General features: G+C 34.7%; 1 pseudogene across 1 annotated transcript; it reads left to right on the forward strand.

Annotated features, from left to right (window-relative positions):
- The first annotated feature begins 1,043 nt into the window (after positions 1-1,043).
- LOC148601216 (uncharacterized) lies at positions 1,044-15,367 on the forward strand (annotated as a pseudogene). Its single transcript, XR_015917107.1, has 5 exons — positions 1,044-3,561; positions 4,685-5,043; positions 5,514-5,706; positions 7,629-8,040; positions 8,577-15,367. The product of XR_015917107.1 is annotated as an uncharacterized LOC148601216 (transcript).
- The last annotated feature ends 759 nt before the right edge of the window (positions 15,368-16,126 follow it).

Raw genomic sequence — 16,126 nt, forward strand, 5'->3', positions numbered from 1 at the left:
GAGACATAAGACTATATTCATCACAAAACTCGACACCTCCCTCATTGTGCGCTGTTCTAAAAACGGCGAATAAATAAAACAGTTTTGTAAAATATTGTTCCAATATAAATGTAATAATATCTTAAACCAACAGTATGTGGGAAACATTATAGTTACAACATGTATATGAAGTAAATGTACAAGGGACATAGTATTCTTTATCTATATCTTGAACTCAGACTGACCCTGTTGTCTGCAACAATAAGAAAGAGAAGGGTAAAATACTGTCTATATGGATTCATTGTCATGATACCTTGGTATTTAGTCGGGTTTTTGGTTTAGAGACATTTTTATTGCACTTTTGATTTGTTTCTTTAGTTTCTCAGTCACATCTTCATCTTTTAGTATTTTTAGTCAACAAAGGCATCGGTGACTAGTTTACCTTAAAAACTTTACACAGATCAAAGACAATGTCATTAAACTACGCCACGCATCACTAAACTGTCAACAATATAAAAATACTGAACAGTACGATTACTCTTTAATTAAAAACAACAATACAACTTTTACGTTTATTCTTGATTTGAACACAAACATACACAAATACCTATCAAAGAATGTGTGTAGAAACATACAAACAGTGCAACCAGATAATCATCAATAGGATCGGATCGATCACAAGATCAATAACATTGTACTTCCGGTATCCATATACGGAACGGATACGAAAATTTCCGGAACCTCCGAAAACCGGCACCTCTGAAAACCGGCCGATTTCTTTGGTCCCATGGGCAGCCGGTTTTCAGAGGCTCCACTGTATTGATGTTCAATAATTTTTTTGTATTTGTTCTATCGATATATATCAACATGAACTAGATAGTTGGCAGCGATGGTTTACATATACTTTGGTACGTTCAATCCTGAATAATCGTTTTATATTTGATCAATGGGTTTTATCTATCGATTTTATCTATAAATCTTCTTTTGATTATTAGTTTTAAACCTCAGTATGAGTTCTGTATATGTTTTTATTAATTATCTACAAAGGAATCTATATATTGCGTTTTATCATTATTACTGGACCAAGTGCATTTAATGTCAGTGGTCGTGTAACGTCACGGTTGTATCGTGTATGTAAATAGGAAATTTGTCTTCTTATCTTGACTGCAGATATTTTCGCACTTCATTTGTACCTATCCTTTCTGGACACATTTATTCATAACGTTTGGCTTAAGTTCGGTTTACCAGTACTTAATACTCATTCAATGATTTGGCATTGCCTTATATTATACTATAAACCGATAAGTCGAGCTTACAGGATATGTTGACGCACCTGTTCAGGTAAGGCATTCTACTTTCAATTGGGGTTTTGACGCCGAAGGCTGCCACAAGCAATTTTATGAAAATGTACATTTTGATTACAGCCAAATGCACAATTGTATCAGAACTGAATTTCTTCCGTGACAAATAAAACAATATTGAATAAAACTGTACAACTATCTTAAACATCTGTTATGAATTTATGTTTAAAAAAGATGTTTTACGGATCTTTTTCTAGATGCATCGCTCAACGTTCAATACATAATCTGATATACGGAAACAACGTAACGTCGACTATTACGTTAATCGGTGAAAAATAACGTTACTAACATAACCAAACTTCACGGATGTTTAAACTAAAGAAATAAAAAGAAAACTTTTCATTTCAAAATACAACAGTTTTTTGTTTTGTTTGTTGTCTTTGAAAGCTTCGTTTTGTCAACGAATTACCATAGTATACACCCTTTGCAATTCAATTTCTTTCGGATACTTTTGTGTTCCTTTAGCAGTTACCTTTAGGATTAAATTAGTTGAAATAAAACATACCTTTATATCTACAGTCTTTATATTTATATCTACTCAACAGTAGGAGAGTAAATAATATATATTTCTTTAAATCATTTCAGATGTTCATGTATTAAAATACAAAGCTTTTATATCAATGTGTCACGTACCAGGGGTAAGTGATCAAAGCGCTCTGGGGTTCGTACCAGAGTTATATCTCTAGATACAGCAACGGCATTGTAATATAGCGTGTGTTAAAATGAAAATTACCATTGCACAATACCAATGCTCATCTTAATGCCTTAGACCAACGCACGGGATTTTACAAAATGGGCCACGGACACAACACATGCCTGAACTGGTCATATATTGTACAGTTATCATATGTATTTCCTTGACTAGGACAGTCCGCAAAACAAATGCGTGGTTTTATCAGCAATGGTTTAATACCAGTGTGTAACCTAATGATCTAAGTAGTGATAGCTTACTTGAAAAGCAACGTTTTAAGGTCAATTACTGGTGTGTTGTCGATTCTGTAGCCACTGCAAAAAAGGTCGCTTACTCTAAATAACCGCTGCATTGATAAAGGTACACTTTATGCTACGGATCAGACGTGTCCAATGTGTCTTCAGCAATGGTAAAATGAGTTGTCTTATTTCTTGTTCCTTACACAGAAACACTTCAATAATTCTTATTCAGAATTATACACTTTAATTCTTTTTCAGAATTACCTTGCAACTCTAACCTTTACTACGTACCTCAAAAATCTGTCTTCTTTATCATCCAACGACTACATACTGACTAACTTATAAACTAAAATTCACTGATTATATACCCAAAATAATCTCGAACCAAAAGCAATTTAATCTCTAAACCAATGATACAATTTGTCCCGATTTATATCGGAACCTACCAGTTGTCCTTCCAGGAGATTAATATACAGGAAGTGCATACTTTACGGAATGTAACTTTTAGTATATTTGATTTCCGGAATTGCCTAGCAACGGATAAACAGGTGTAGTTGAAAACGTAAAGAGTTAAAAGTTTGCAGAATTTATTATTATTAATTACAAGGCAAAATCATTACAAATGTACTTTTTTGATAACTTACAAAATACATAGTGTGTAGAAAATTGTATATTTCAAATCTTACATATACAGGTGGAATAACCATTAGATTATAAAATGAAACATTTACAACATTCGTTAAAACAGTCTGAAAGAATTAAATCGATGGATACCCAAAGTAAAGGCAGCAAACGGATACATACATTTGTTTGCTCAATAGTTTCATCAGAAACGTTTCAGTTTTTATTAGAAGTACTGACTGGTTTTGAGAATCATCTTTTGCTTTTGGATATACTGATTGTTTTATCTGGTAGAATATGTGCATACTCACTAGGATTGTTAGGATATCGACGTTCAATACATACCTTGAAGAAAGGTATTGTAGATCCATATTCTGTTTGGCAAGGTGATATTCTTTCAATGCAAAATTATAAATGTGTTGTGAGAAGAAATGTTACAGGAAAATATCCAGAGAGACGCAAAAGAGTATGCCTTAGTCTAGTGTGCAATGAAAGGAGACTATTAGCATCAAAGAAAGTAACTTCGTCAGATTTTGCTTTTCAACCAAGCGACCGTATTAGTGTTAAAACTGGAACTTATGGAAGCCGCATACATTCTTTAGAATTAGCAAAACAATCATTAGGAGAAGTTACATTAGCATGCACTTCGTCCAAGTTTGAAAGACAAGTGGTATGTAAATATTTATACGTGTTTTAAAATTCGTAAACATAATATGGGGTTTGAATGACAGACATTTTGAGTTTAAAAAAAAAACCTTTCTGCATGTTATGATTTGGAAATGACGTTACGACAAATGTTTTATTTTGTATTATTATAATTTTAATCAATCATTTAAACATCATAATTTGTTCTGTTTAACAAAGGGTGTGCAGACTTGTGGTTACCATAATTCTGATTTGTTTTCAAATTAAAATATTGAAGATTTGAGCTGATCTCGAAATTTGTGTGCAAGTATAACTAAAAAAAATAGCAAACACTGAGATGAAAAGAACTGCATAAAGCACTGAAGCAAAGTTTTTGTATTAACTCCATGTGGACATAATACATGGAGTTCCTTTACAATAATGCTATCCTGATATGTAACGTCACAAACGACGTGCGCATTTGAAGTTGATGACGTGCATCGAAAAAGAAAAAAAAATTAACGTTACTAAAATATACAAAGACACCCCAGTAGAAAGTTTAAGGGGAAACATCCGCATATTCCATATTATCGTTCAATATAGATCGTACGCTGGCAGTGAAGATCCCAAAAAAACATACTAGAGGATTGTAAAACTGTACTGATAAAGCTTCTTCGTTGGAACAAATTCGATTCAGCCTAAGGGCATCAGTAAATGGTAAACCTTTATTCAAGGGAATGAATAACTGCTCTTGGTCATAAAGCATTGGTAGTTGTCTGTTGGTTTTGGGTAGAGGTTAATATTTGCTGATGGGCAGCTTCTCTGGCCTGATAGAAAAATAATTATTCATCATTAATATATACTATTTTCCTTTGCTGTAATTGAATGGTATTTCTCTATCTATCGTATAAATTCAGATATTCAAACACATTTATTAAACATTCGAGATGATTGTGTCGTATCTCGAACATCATCTTTAGGGTTTTGAATGAAAATGATGTCACACGTCGACGGTGTATTGTCGACAAAAGTAGAACCAAATAACTAAATTTCCAGCATAAAAAATAAAAACGTCATAATTGGATTACCGATAGACAGTATGTTTGCAGTATCAGAATTAACTGTAACAAAAATATATTGTACAATGCATGTTATACATTTTATTCCAGGCATCTTTATTTTCCACTCAATGGAATTTGAGCAAGGTTAAAAACATAACACGAGGCGATTTTGTTTTCTTCATTCACAAAGGTTGTTATATCAAAGGAATTGTAAGTGAACTAAAAATGGTTCCACCTGTCTTAGAGATAGATGCTTTTTCCATAGACGAAAATAGAATTATTGTCCGAAATAGAAAAAAAATCGACCTCAACACAACAAATGTTTGGCAACAGGACTACGACGATCTGGACTGTGTTTTCAGAGAACGTATTATTCATTCAATGAGCAGCATCGAAGATAAACATGATTTGTCTAGATATTCGACTATTTTGCATAACATTATCAGTGGAAACTTCGACTTTAAAAGGTAAACTAATGACATGTTATATTGTTTAAATTAAATTTGAAGTTCGACATAACAAGTATACAGTATAAATATATTTTAAATCAAAATAATGAGGGTATTTAAAAGTAAGGAGTAGAACAAGTTGTTCCCTAATGACAATAAGTATTTGTTTGATTTTGTCTGATACTTTTTTTTTCATGTAACAAATCGCTTTTTTCAACGAAATAAGAAAGATAATAGAAAAATCGAGATAAAGCTTAACAATGCTTTATGTATTATTATTTTTTTCAATGTATTTTCTCGCATCATTTTAGATTTGAGGATCTGTTTATACATATAGAGGAAGCTTCTTTAAACTATGAGGTATTCCCGCGAATAAAAAATGTAGTAAACTGGATGAAACACCGGAATTGCCTTCATTTGCCAAATTTATACGACAGCTGCAAAGTTACAAACATAAACATATTACCAACAGTTATAATTATTTCCAGTTCCACTACTCGACAGCCAATAGACCGTTTGTTGCAAAAGAATATTAATGTGACAACAAAAACAAAATCATTTCTTCTTCCTCGAAGTGCAAAAGAAACGTATATGAAAATGATGAAAGAAATATCACTAGTTACACCGTGTGTTACATTATGTATCCTATCAACAACAGAGAAAGGATGTCTTACAAATCAGGTAGGTTTCCTTTCAAAACTAACTTGAATGTTATGAAAATTAAACCACCACAAGTTAATATCAACAAAATTCATGAAGTACGTTCTCTATTGGCGATTTGTTTTTTTTTGTTTTTTTTTTTGTTTGTTTTGTTTGTTTGTTTTGTTTTGTTTTTGTTTTGTTTTTGTTTTATTGTTTTGTTTTTGTTATGTTATGTTTTGTTTAAGATGGAATGTCGATATTTTTTACCTAATTAATGGAAATAGACAGAAACGAAATATTATTGTTTTCAATTCCTTTCTTAAATCTCTTATGTATCGAAAGACGGAGAACGATCTACATTTTATTTTTCACGCCCCGTGCAGGTCCGGGTGTTTAAAGAATAGGCCTGCAGCAGCGCTAAGCTTGTCGTAAAAGGCGACTCAATAGTGCTCAGAACCCTAGCCGGAGGCTAGGGCGCTCTGCCCACAGAGCAACTGGGATGTGTGCCCCAGGTGGTTAAATGGGGTACCCCTGGCGTGTTACATGCTGGGGTTGTCAGGCTATAATACGGAAAACCTGACCGCAAACCATAGTGGTGCCCCGTGTTGGGCAATATGCCACGTTCCTCGCACGTTAAAGAACCCTACTGTGGTATTCTCCCGGAGTAGAAACCATAGGGCTCCGCCACAGGAGGCTAAATTGCCCGACCCTACCCACCTCTCCCTATTTCCAGTGGCAATCAAAATTTGTCGACCCCATTGTCCTTGTGTCCCATCCCTCTTTCTTTTCATCATCATTTCATGTTCATTTATCAATTTCATGTTCATCGTCTGAATATAGCTGAAATATTGTTGCTCGGACGTTAAACCCCAACAAACAAACAAACATTTATTGTTCACTTCCTTAATCTCGGAACGCTGTATTACAATGCAAAATATTCTATTAATTGCTATTCTCAACACACTTTTTTCATGTAGAAATAGACATTGTCATTTTATTATCTATATATTTAAACATAATAATGTTTTAATGCTTAACTTAATGGTATGTAAGAGTAATCAAGGGACCCAAGGTTATAGCGGTAATCAAAAGAATGTAATCCAGGAACAAAGACCAGACATGGAAAACAGACATACACAACAAAGAACATAAAGTAACTAAAATCATACATATAAAGTAACAAAAGCAAATGAGCAACTCGGACTCCACTAAAAACTGGGAGCATGGACCAGGTGCACCGGTAGGGTAAGCGTCCTCTGCTTTTCTAGAAACAGCCGCCGAGTTGCTCATAAAAAGTCAAGTCCGGGGTAGACAAACGAGGAAAGGAAAACTATGACCCGTTGAATAAATCAGTTTTCATGGTGCAGATGGATACACCATAACGATCCACGAGTTCATGATGACGACCATAAAACTTCTGTAGTGATGATTTCAATCTTGTAGCAACATAACCCTGTTCCAGAAGCCTATTTGTTAGAGTTCTAGCGCGATACAAAAAGTCTGCGTAGTTTCGGGTAGCTCTTGCATAACGTATGAGTTGTGATATACGCAGGAGCCGAAGGGATGTTTCCAGAGATGAAAGGAAAGTTGACAATTCTGAATGAAAATTCATCACGTTTGTCGTAAAGTTTGGTCAATAGTTTTCCTTTACCATCGATTTCTAATTGTAGGTCAAGATATGATGCTGACTTCACAGTGTCTGTAGTATCCTTTATCTCAAGTTCTTTTGGGTAGATGCGATGTATCAAATCCCCGAAATTAGGATTGTTTATAGATAATACGTCATCTATATAGCGGAAACTGAGATTGAAGGATCTAGCCAAACGATATTCAATTGACAATTATAAATGACAAACTACCATGCATTTGAGTGGTCGATTTGGACCAATTTTCGCAGACCCATAGTCAAGTGACGAGACTTGCATGCCTTTTTTATCATGTATGTATTCTTATTATTTCAGGATAAAGATATACTGCAAGTAATCGTTAAACAAAAAACAAAGAGCTGTTTATTTCTTATATTAAGAAATGAAAACAACGTTGAGCAAGATGTCAGGTTGAAAATAGGCCAAAATATATCGAAGGTAGTAGACAGGAACTGTACAATAAATACAACATATCCTGATGTTTTCTTTGTCAATGAATCTGAAGTAGAAAAACGAATTGCTTTTTTACTCGAGGTACAAATCAATGCTATGATTAAGGAACATGTGAAGTCCCTTCCGGAATCAATTGTTTTCCAATCCAAAACGGTTTAACTCAGTCCAACGAAGCAGTTCTGTATGAACAAAATATGAATCTACTGTGTACATTGCTTCCTAAAAAAGACCGACTATTGATTCTCAGGCATAAATTGGAGGTGCTGCTGCACAGGTATTTATTGCATAAGTTTAATTCAGTTTTTATACTTTAAAACGAATTTAACACTTAGAATTATTTAGTAGAATCTTGATGTTTATTGTGAGATTTTTTTTTATTATGTTAAGTTGTTGGTAGAACCCATAAGGGTTTTGTGACTTTGAAATCAAGTTCAGGGTGAAAACAACGAGTGAACAATTGACAATTATAAACCTTAAATCGTTGGTGGATGCATATTCTGTTTAGACATTTGCAAGATAAATTGTAAAAAAGAACCAATACCACAAGAAGATTAGTCGGGAGCGAAATATTTAACAAGTCCTGTTATACAGGAACACGGAAAAGTTTGCATCATCTCTATATAACGTCTTTCTATCTATTTTGTTAAATAATCAATTCAGCTAATATCTTCTTGAGCTGTTATGTTGTAGCTTCACCAGGTTGGTATATATCATCTTCTTTAGTGAAAACTCTTAAGTCTAAGAGGTTTGCATTATTGTATTAATAAACAATTAATTTTTCGTCACCACTCTTCATTTTTTTTATTTTAGAAATAAAGATGTTGATGCATTTTCATATCAAGATGATGAACTACAAGTATTTTCCTGCAGTTCAGGCGTTAACATTAACGTTTATCTATCGCGCTTCCTCACTGAAGACGAGTTAAAAGATATAGGGAAGATAGCTGTACGACAATGGTCAGGACCTCCAAAACCAGTTAATTGTCAAATTAAACAAGGAAGTAAAGTTAGAACACCAACAATAGGGGATAGCTTTGGTACCGTAGGACTATTTGTGCGTGATAATAAAGGGAATATATACTTTACAACATGTGAGCATGTTATAAAATATGGACAAGAAGCATTTCCAGAAGAAACGGGGTCAACTGCAATCGGTAGAAGTGTACATGCAAGAACTGATCCCTCGATTATAAAAGAAATAGATGTTTCCATTGTTAAAGTTAACACAGACAGTCTGTCGGAGTGTCGGTATGGTATACGCGATCCTGATGATCGGTTAGTAGAAGGAACCATTTCTGTCGCTAACGATGTTGAAATGAAGGATTTGAAGTTGTACAAGTGGGGTGCGAAATCAGGCCTTACAAAGGGTACTTACAAGGGTATGCTATGCATTCGGCAAGGTGAAGACTTCAATAATCGCATTATTTTCATAGAAGGGAATGTTGACCAAGGTTTATTTGCTGAACCAGGAGATAGCGGTTCGCTCATCTGCTTCGAGGCAACTTGCTCCCCACAATTTTCTACTCATTCGGGGGCGTTCATTTTTGTAGGACATTGCCTAAGTGGAGAAGAATATGTTCAAAACGATTGTTTTGCTGGTTTTTGTTACAATGTTTCAGATGTATTTAAATGTTCTATAGACAGATTGGGAATGCTTGAGCCAATGCTGAAACCAATTGCAACAGACAAAGTGACACCGAAACTAAGTCGAGGTGTACCATCATTTAGTTAGATTTCTCATATGGATAGAAATTGAAAACATAGGTAAAGAAAAATTAGTTAATATTCAGATAACATATCAAGCTATATATTTTTCATATACTGTGTTTTATGTTTATGCATTTTTCTGTCAATTTGAGAGAATGATTTTGTCCGTTTATTTTATTTGTATCAAATTAAATAAATAAAAAAAGCCGGTTAAAATACATTATTATTATTACATCTGATAAATATTATCTTGCATGTATTCATATACAAGAATTGCAAAAACATTTCTTTAAATTGTAAATGTATAGAATGAAATACGATATACGTATTGAAATGTTGAATTAGATACATCTGATAAATATCCTACATGTATTCATATACAAGAATTGCAAAAAAACATTTCTTTAAATTGTAAATGTATAGAATGAAATACGATATACGTATTGAAATGTTGAATTAGATAGAGTAAATGTCACAATTTGTGATGCATGAGGATAAAACACAAAGGGCAAACCGTGCCCTATGTTCTAATTATCATTTATCGTCAGACATCAGGGACATATTTATTTTCAGAAGTAACACGGTTTCTGATCGGGTAAACAATCATGTGTACTGCTATTGTCATATCTCTAACTAATATTCACATGTGTATTGTCCATTTAAACATGAAAGTGATCTCCAGCTAACTTGACTATTGCATTCACTTTTTGATTTTATCTTTTGTACATATATAGAATGAACATGCATTGATTATGTGACTTATGGAGAGTCATTCTATCTATGATGTTATTTTACTGCTAGGTGTGACATAAGATTATCTGATGTATGTCTGAGCCAGTGATATGATTGGTTAGATCTAGTGTGCAAGTGTTGACAGAGTACTCTCTAAGGTGTTATGTAGTGGTGCCCGAGAGTTTTCATTGGTTGTATGTGTCAAAAGGTTTGAGAATCGTTTGTGGTTGGTTGAAAATATTGGAGAGAATTTTTGATTCTTTCATTATCTTTCATTGTGTTGGAAGTGATATAGATCATTGATCATACATACAAATTAACAAAAGCAAATGAGCAACTCCGACTCCACTAAAAACTAAAAACTGGGAGTATGGACCAGGTGCACCGGTAGGGTGAGCGTCCTCTGCTTTTCTAGAAACAGCCGCCGAGTTGCTCATAAAAAGTCAAGTCCGGGGTAGACAAACGATGAAAGGAAAACTATGACCCGTTGAATAAATCAGTTTTCATGATGCAGATGGATACACCATAACAATCCACGAGTTCTTGATGACGACCATAAAACTTCTGTAGTGATGACTTTAATCTTGTAGCAACATAACTCTGTTCCAGAAGCCTATTTGTTCGAGTTCTAGCGCGATACAAAAATTCTGCATAGTTTCGGCAAACTCTGGCATAACGTTGTGATATGAATAATTTTGACATATATATATATATATACACGTTTTTGAAGAATTTTGACTTAAATATATAAGTCGAAGTCACCCACATGCTAGTTATATTAAGAAAAAATAGCATTTTAGACTCATGGAAATCAAAAGTGCTCGCAAAATAATATATTTTCAAAGAATTTGACTCAAATAAATGTATCACAGCCTCCCACATGATAGTTATAGTGAAAAAGCATTTCAGTCATTAATTTTAGACCCTCATGGAAATTAAAGGTGCTCCCACTCATACATTTTGCAAGAATATGACATTTTTAAGAATTTTGACTCAAATTAATATGTTGCAGCCCCTGTATGATAGTTATATTGAAATAATTATCATTTCAGTCTAAAATTGTATACCCCCATGCAAACTGAAAGTGTGCACACTCATACATTTTGCAAGAATATGACATTTTTAAAGAATTTCGACTTAAAATAATGTGTCGCAGCCCAACATACTAGTTATATTGAAAAATTTAGCATTTAAGTCATTAATTTGAGACTCTCATGGAAATTAAAAATGCTCGCACTCAAACACTTTGCAAGAATATGTCATTTTTGAATTTAGACTCAAATAAATGTCACAGCCACTATACGATAGTTATACTCAAAATTTTTGCATTTTAGTCATCAATTAAAGACCCTCATGGAAATAAAAAAGTGCTGATATTCAAACATTTTCCAAGAATATGATATTTTTAAAGACTTTTGACTCAAATTAATGTGTCACATTACTTTATTGAAATAATTAGCATTTTAGTCAGTAATTGTATATCCTCAAGCAAATTAAAAGTGCTCGTACTTATACATTTTACAAGAATGTGACATTTTGTGAAGACTTTCGACTCAAATTAATATGTCGCAGCCCCTCTATGATAGTTATATTGAACATGTTGAAATAATTAGCCTTTAAGTAAAACATTTTATACCCTCAACCAAAATAAAAATGTGCGCACTCATACATTTTGCATCAATATGAATTGTTGAAAGAATGTTGACTCAAAATAATGTCACAGCCACTACATGATAGCTTTATTAAAAAATTAGCAGTTTAGTCATTAATTTAAGACCCTCATGCAAATAAAAAGTACTCGCACTCATACATTTTGCAAAAATATGACATTTTTGAAGAATTTTGACACAGATTAATATATTTCAGCCATTATATGATAGTCATATTGAAAAAAATAGAATTTAAGTCATTAAATTTAGACCCTCATGGAAATAAAAAGTGTGCGCACTCATACATTTTGCAAGAATATAACATTTTTAAAGTATTTTGACTTAAAATAATGTGTCGCTGCCCCTCATGATAGTTATCTTAAAAAATCAGCATTTCAGTCATTAATTTTAGACCTTCATGGAAATTGAAAGTGTTTGCAGTCATACATTTTGCAAGAATATGACATTTTTTAAAGAATTTTGACTAAAACTAATATGTCATGGCCACTATATGATAGTTCTATTGAAATATTTAGCATTTTAAATAATTAATTTTAGACCCTCATAGAAATTAAAAGTGTGGGCACTCATACACTCCTTGAGACGTTTAAGTTTCCCGCACGCACGATAACCAAACGCCCGCTAAACGCTCACCAAACGCACGATAAACGAACGCTTCTATCGCGCGTTTAAACGCACGATAAACGAACGCTCCTATCGTGCGTTTAAACGCACGATATACGAACGCTCCCAGCGTGCGTTTAAACGCACGATAAACGAACGCCCCTAGCGTGCGTTTAAACGCACGACAGACGAACGACGAAAAATAATAATATTGACATATAATGAAGACAGAAAAAAATAGAAAATAAAATTAATGAAATCATATAAATTAATAATAGCAAAAAATATAAAAATAACAGTTAATTCAAGAAAACAGTACAAAAATAAACGAACGCTTCTATCGTGCGTTTAAACGAATGTTCCCAGCTTGTTTGTTTGTTTGTTAGGGTTTAACGTTCGATCAGCAATATTTCAGCTATATTCAGACGATGAACATGCAGTGGATGATAAAATGAACATGAAATGATGATGGAATTAAAAAAAAAAGGATGGGACACAAGGATAATAGGGTCGACAAATTGTGATTGCCACTCGAAAAAAAGGGGGGGTAAGGTCGGGCACTTTAGCCTTCTGTGGCAAAGCGCAAAGGTTCCTACTCCTATCGAATACCACAGCGGGGTTCTTTAACGTGCGAGGAACGTGGCATATTTCCCAACACGGTGCACCACTGTGGTTTGCGGTCAGGTTTTCCGTATTATAGCCTGACAACCCCAGCATATAACATGCCAGGGGTACCCCATTCCACCACCTGGGGCACACATCCCAGTTGCTCTGTGGGCAGAGCGCCTAGCCCCGGCTAGGTTTCTGAGCACTATTTAGTCGCCTTTTACGACAAGTTTAGCGCTGCTGCAGGCCTATTCTTTTGACACCCGGACCTGCACGGGGCAACGCTCCCAGCGAGCGTTTAAACGAATGCTTCTATCGTGCGTTTAAACGAACGCAAAACGATGTGTAAACGCACGATAAACGATGCACGAACGCTAAAATGGGAAATGTGAACCTCTCAAGGAGTGTATATATGCTGGAATATGATATTTTAAAAGAATTTTGACCGAAATATATGTGTAATAGTCACCCACATGATAGTTATATTGAAAAAAAATAAGCATTTTAGTTAATAGTTTTAGACCATTTTGAATAATAAAACTGCTCGCACTCAAACATTTTGCAGTATTTTTGGAGTTTTTACTTAAATACAGGTGTCACAGTGACTAATATGAAACTAACATTTTTATTTACTACATTTTCTACAGATAAGACCATGTAGGTAAATTGGAAGTGTTCATAGTCACATTCGTTGCTAAAAGTGGCATTTTGAAGAATTTTGACCGAAATATATATAGGTATCAGTCACCCATCTAATGCTAAAATTGTCAATTTTAACATTTTTTTAGAATAGTTTGTGATCCTTATGTTATTGTTTTGTGTTTGTTTGTTTGTTGGGGTTTAACGTCCGAGCAGCAATATTTCAGCTATATTCAGACGGTGAACATGAAATTGATGATAAAACGAACATGAAATGATGATGAAATGAAAAAGGGATGGGACACAAGGACAATGGGGTCGACAAATTTTGATTGCCACTGGAAATAGGGAGAGGGGGGTAGGGTCGGGCAATTTAGCCACCTGTGGCGGAGCCCTATGGTTCCTACTCCGGGAGAATACCACAGTAGAGATCTTTAACGTGCGAGGAACGTGGCATCTTTCCCAACACGATGCACCACTATGGTTTGCGGTCAGGTTTTCCGTATTAGAGCCTGACAACCCCAGCATGTAACACGCCAAGGGTACCCCATTCCACCACCTGGGGCACACATTCCAGTTGCTCTGTGGGCAAAACGCCCCAGCCCCCGGCTAGGGTTCTGAGCACTATTTAGTCGCCTTTTACGACAAGTTTAGCGCTGCTGCAGGCCTATTCTTTTAACGGCCGGACCTGCACGGTTAGACCCTTATGTTATTACTAAAAGTAGCTTTCCCTCAAAAAGTACTATTGTCAATCTTGAACTTCCTGAGAATTACCAAACATCTGAAAATTATCGGTTACCACTTTTAAACTTGAACAGAAACATAGACCTTTAATTTTATAATTAAATAGTTTAATTTGATTAGTATCACAGATGTATGACAGTATCTAAAAAATATATATGTAAACAAGTATGATAAGTTTTAAACGATGAGTGACTGGACCGTGATCGACGAACATTGGAATATGAACAACGATTGAGTGATTGTGGGATGATGATTACGACAAGCTCTCTCTCTATATATATAATGGGAAATTCAATGTAAATCTTGAAAAAATATTTTCCTAATCGGATTTGCTAATTTACATTAGTCACAGTTTTATTTATTGATCATGGACTTCCTGTTCTAAATTACGTCACACAGAATAGAAAGATTTAGTGTCAGGAACTGTCCAGGGGTATGACAGTTTAGAACAGCTTTTCGTATTTTCTTTGTTACGACCAATGACAGTTTTTGTCAGGATCTGCCAGCGAATAGGGCATAATGTGTCCTGACCCAGGACAGCCTCTGTCAGACCCTGTCAAACCCAGGACAGCCTCTGTCAGACCCTGTCAGACCCAGGACAGCCTCTATCAGACCCTGTCTGGATCTGTCAGACCCTGTCAGACCCAGGACAGCCTCTGTCAGACCCTGTCAGACCCTGTCAGACCCTGTCAGGATTTCTGTTCTATCTGCTGTCGCAGAACAGAAATCCTGATAGAATTTAAGAGAGGTTAGAAGTGATCGCAACTGTATGTTATTTATTTTATTATACTGAATGTTCCATCGTCATTATTTTTTCAAACTAACTTTAAAGCCTTAATAAAAAGTTTTGTATGTTTGTCTATGGCCTTTATATTTTCTTAATAAAATTGTTTTATTTTATTTCAAGTTTACATTCATTTGAAACTGAAAACGTCAACTGTGGATCACACCCATTTGTGACCTTTAATCGAAGTACCGATATCGCTGATGGACCTTTTCCCTTCGCACAAACAGAAATGTCAATAAGATGTTTTTTTGTTTTGTATTTTTTGGGGGTTTTGTTTGTTTTGTTTTTCTTTTGTTTTAAGTTTTCTTGTATATAGTCATTTAACTGTTAACGAGGCAACAACAAAACAAAAAAAAGGTCCGGAATTAATGCAGTGTTTGGAAATTGTCCACATTTGATCAACAATGACATAAATTCTCATTTGAACACTATCTTTTCCAGTTCCAGCCTCAGTCACTTTTTAATTTGACAAGACAATTAAAAATGTTAAGGAAGAAGTTAGTAGTAGATTTGATAACACACACACACACACACACACACACACACACACATATATATATATATATATATATATATGTATGTATAGAAGGGTCTGAAAAATTCCCAAAGATATTAGAACTGTCAAATTTGCAAAGCACATATTTGGTCGTTCCCTCATCGGGACTCGAACTGTGATATCTATGGCAACACTGCCTACACAAAGTCCAGCGTCCTAGACCACTCGGCTACTCGGCCAGAAAGGCTATATAAAAATATAGCTTTCGCTGGCCGGGTCATTCCTCCTCGTAGGATTAAGCTAGGGCGACTCTACTCGCTACACTGTTCCATCAGATCAAATTGGTAGAAGGAAGATATTGTTTGCATAGAAGGGT

This window comes from Perna viridis, chromosome 12, assembly GCF_037379345.1.
Source record: "Perna viridis isolate PV_CMFRI_1.1 ecotype Kerala chromosome 12, ASM3737934v1, whole genome shotgun sequence".
In the NCBI taxonomy this organism is placed as follows: domain Eukaryota; kingdom Metazoa; phylum Mollusca; class Bivalvia; order Mytilida; family Mytilidae; genus Perna; species Perna viridis.